This window comes from Microtus ochrogaster, chromosome 7 (assembly GCF_000317375.1).
Source record: "Microtus ochrogaster isolate Prairie Vole_2 chromosome 7, MicOch1.0, whole genome shotgun sequence".
NCBI lineage: Eukaryota > Metazoa > Chordata > Mammalia > Rodentia > Cricetidae > Microtus > Microtus ochrogaster.
The window spans coordinates 22,929,047-22,933,284 of record NC_022014.1 but is presented as its reverse complement, the minus strand read 5'-3'; positions in this window follow the sequence as shown (position 1 = coordinate 22,933,284).

Sequence of the window (4,238 nt, the reverse complement as noted above, 5' to 3'; positions counted from 1 at the left end):
CAATGGAGAAGGTGGAACCCAAGGTCTCATGTATGCTACATGAGCATTGTACCACAGAGGTACACCCTATTCACAGTTCTCTTTTTAATATCTACAGATAAATATAGTATTCCATAGTTAGAACATACTGAAAAATATTTAATCGCCATAGTACTAGTTATTTAGAGTTTTAAAAATATTTTTGCTACTATAGTAATATTCTTTTTTTTTTGTTTTGAGACAAGTTCTTACTGTTTACCCCAGGATGGCCTCAAATTCATGCTCCTCCTGCCTCAGCCTTCCAAGTGCTGCTTCTGAAATTAGAAGTACATACCACTTGCCTGGCACAAAAATTCTTTTAATGTATATTTATCTTACATTAGCACTATAATAGAATGCCTATCTTTTAATCCTTAGCATACCAGATAGTATCGATGGTTTAAATATTATAAAGTTTGCATTAGCTTGTTTGCCTTTCTTCTATCTCTGGTCTTTATAATTTGAATAACTATTCGTAAAATTTTAAAGATATTTATTAGTGTATGTGTGTGTGTGTGTGTGCGTGCTTGCTTGCATACAAGCGAGTGTGTGTGTGTGTGTGTGAGCGTGCTTGCTTGCTTGCATACAAGCGAGTGTGTGTGTGCGAGTGTGCTTGCTTGCATACAAGCGAGTGTGTGTGTGTGTGCGAGCATGCTTGCTTGCTTGCATACAAGCGAGTGTGTGTGTGTGTGTGAGCGTGCTTGCTTGCATACAAGCGAGTGTGTGTGTGTGTGTGCGAGTGTGCTTGCTTGCATACAAGCGAGTGTGTGTGTGTGTGCAAGCGTGCTTGCTTGCATACAAGCGAGTGTGTGTGTGTATGAGTGTGCTTGCTTGCTTGCATACAAGCGAGTGTGTGTTTGTGTGTGTGTGCGAGTGTGCTTGCTTGCATACAAGCGAGTGTGTGTGTGTGCGAGCGTGCTTGCTTGCTTGCATACAAGCGAGTGTGTGTGTGTGTGTGTGTGTGCGCGCGCAACCGCGTGTGTAGAGGACTCAGTGTGGCAGTCGCTTCTCCCTACACCATGTGGGTCCCGGAGGTGGAATTCAGGTTGCCAGGCTTGGTGGCAAGCACGTTAAGCAGCTACGCCATCTCCCTGGCCCCACTGTTTGATTTTAGACGCATACATATCTGTTCATCCTACTCTGTCACATCTATTTTTTTTCCACAACTGGGTTTTATGTCTTTCTTGGGAAAATTTTCTCAAGCCTATAAATTATAAAAATAATTTTTGAAATGTCTTCACCTATCTTTAGTGTTTAATGTTTAATACACCAGGAACTTCTTTCTTCCTAGTGTGTGCCAGTGTTTCATTTGTTTCCTAGAGCTGGCACAGTGCGTGGCCATACCTGGGGATAATGACTATAGACATTTGTTCACAGTCCTAGAGCCCAGAGCCTTGAGACAGCATGTTGGAGGCTTGGCTCCATCTTGGAGGCTCTGAGGGCGATGCCTTCGCACAGCATCCCTCCCCAGCAGCTGGGCTAGCAGCAGCTCTGGGCCTCAACTGCCTACAGTCTTGGCATTCCTGTCTCGCACCACTTTCCCATCCCTGTCTGTTCCAAGGAGATTCTTGGGCTAATCATTGTCTCAGGGATAGGCTCCACTTTAATTAATATGGGCTCGTCTTAGTCCTTCCTTTAGCTCCCAAGGAGTGCCCATTGGAGGCTCTGGGGGGACATGACTCATGATAGGCTATTCACCTTCCAGGGCTGAGGCTAAGCTCACCTGCTTAGTGTCACAAGGCTCATGTTCAATCCCTGATACTACAAAATGTGCCCCGCTTGGGCGCTCATACCACAATTTCCCACCAGAGAGACCGAGGCAGGAGGATGGCCAGCCTGGGCTACAGAGTGAAACTATGTCTCAAAGAAACAAATTTCAACTTGTAATGTTAGAATTAGGAGTTTTCCAGATGGGAAGTTAATGATTTCTATAGTTTTCTAGCTAGTTCTGACATAGTTGCCACAAATACATTTGGGCCTGGGTTGTAGCTCAGTTGGTAGAACACTGGCCTGCATGTATTGTACAAAACTGTGGGCCCAGTCTTCAGCACCCCATAAACTGGGTGTAGCATAGCATATCTCTAATCTCAATATTCAGGAGGTATAAGCAGAAAGATCAGGAGTTCAGAGTCATCTTCAGCTACACATCCAGACCAACGTGGCCCATTTGTGATCCTGTCTCAAAACAAACAAACAAACAAACAAACAAACAACAAAAAACAGGGCTGGAGATGTAACTCACTTGGTAAAGTGCTGGCTTGAAACCTGGTGGGGCAGGCTGTGACCCTGGAACAGAGACAGGAGGGTAACGTTCAAAATCATCCTTGGCTACATGAGCTGGAGGGCAATCTAAGATACACAGAATCCTGTCTCAGAAAAACAAAAACCATTCCAGACTGTCTTGTTCCCTTGATGTCTTTGCTTCTTCCTTACTGGTTCAATTATGATTGCTTGTGGAGTGTTTTGATATATTCTAGCCAAATTCCTTTTCTTTCCCCATGCCCTTTTACTCAATTCAAGTATTTCTTGGCTTTTAAAAAAATTCATTATCTCTAATTTGCAAAAGTTGGGTTTTGATTGAGATCACATTGAGTTTATACAACAATTTAGGTGAAATCAATGTTTATAATATTGAATCTTTTGTTATAGGGCCATGTTGTCTATTTGCTCAGGCATTCATCTATTTGGTGAAGTTATACAGTTGCTTTCATATAAATCTTGAATAATTTCTGTTAGGCCTAAAACTAGTCTATACACACACACACACACACACACGGTATATGTATGCATGGGGGTTTGGGTCAGTATCTCAGGTACCTCAGACTGGTCTTCAACTCAACATGAAACCAATGATAATCTTAGGAAGTTGATCCTCCAAGGGGAAAAGGAGGCCGTGAATTTGAAGGAGAGTAGAGAAGAGTCTATTGAAGGGTTTGGAGGGAAGAAAGGAGAGGGAGAAATGTAATTAGATTATAATCCCCCCAAAATACTGATCCTCCTGTTTCTGCTTCCCAAGTGCTAGAATTTTAAGTGTTTGCTGTCACACTTAGACTGTTTTATACCATTTTTTGTTTGTTTGAGTCTAGGTGTCTCTATGTAGCCCTGGCTTTTCTGGAACTCTCTATATATAGATCAAGCTGGCTTTGAACTCACAAAAATCCGCTTGCGTCTGCCTCCTGAGTGCTGAGATTAAAGGTGTGTACCACTGTTGCACGAGTTCTAATTGGTCTTAATATTAAAATCCCGGAGCTGGATATGGGGGAAATGCAGAAAGATTAGAGAAACAAAGAAACAAGCCACAGCCAACTCTTACTTGCTAACTCCTCAGCTGATAAAAGGAGCGAGCTACTGTCTCCTCCCACCTTATATTCCTCTCTCCACCAAGCCATATCACTTCCTGTCCTCTGTATAGACCTCCAGACCTCTATGGTTAACTAGTGGCTAGCTCCACTCTCTGATCTTCTGGCAAGCTTTATTTGTTAGAGCACAAACAAAATATCACCACATACCACTAAGCCCAGCTAACCAAGTTTTAAATAGTCCTTCTTTCATTGTATTTTCTAATTGATATTCATTGCTCATATGGAAAACCATTTATATTTGTATACTGATCTTGTATCTAGCCATCTTACTGTGTTTCAACTGATTTTTTATTTTTCTTGCTAAATTAATGTTAGTAGAAAACAGTGATCTCAATAAATATTTTTCTTTGTAGTGTTGATGCTCTTCTGAGAGTTTATTATACACATACACTATTATAGCAGAAATTATAGTTTTATAAAAGTGCTAATAGTAGCCAGGAGGTGGTGGCGCACACCTTTAATGTCAGCACTCCAGAAGCAGAGACAGGCAGATCTCTGTGAGTTCAAGGCCAGCCTGGTCTACAAAGCAAACCCTAGGACACCCAGAGCTGTTACACAGGGAAACCCTGTGTCTAAATACCCTCCCCTCAAAAGCGCTAATAATAGAAATTAAACAACGGCAGATAGAGTGAGCCCTGCACTTGACAGTCAACATAAAAGAACACATACAAGGCCTGGTGAGATGTCCCAGTGGGTAAAGAAAGTATTTACAAACCTAACTACCTGAGTTCCATCCCTGGAATCCACAGTGGAAGGAGAGAACAGACTCTTTTTGTTTTTATTTTTATTTTTTATTTTTATTTTTTTTGGTTTTTCGAGACAGGGTTTCTCTGTAGCTTTGGAGCCTGTCCTGGAACT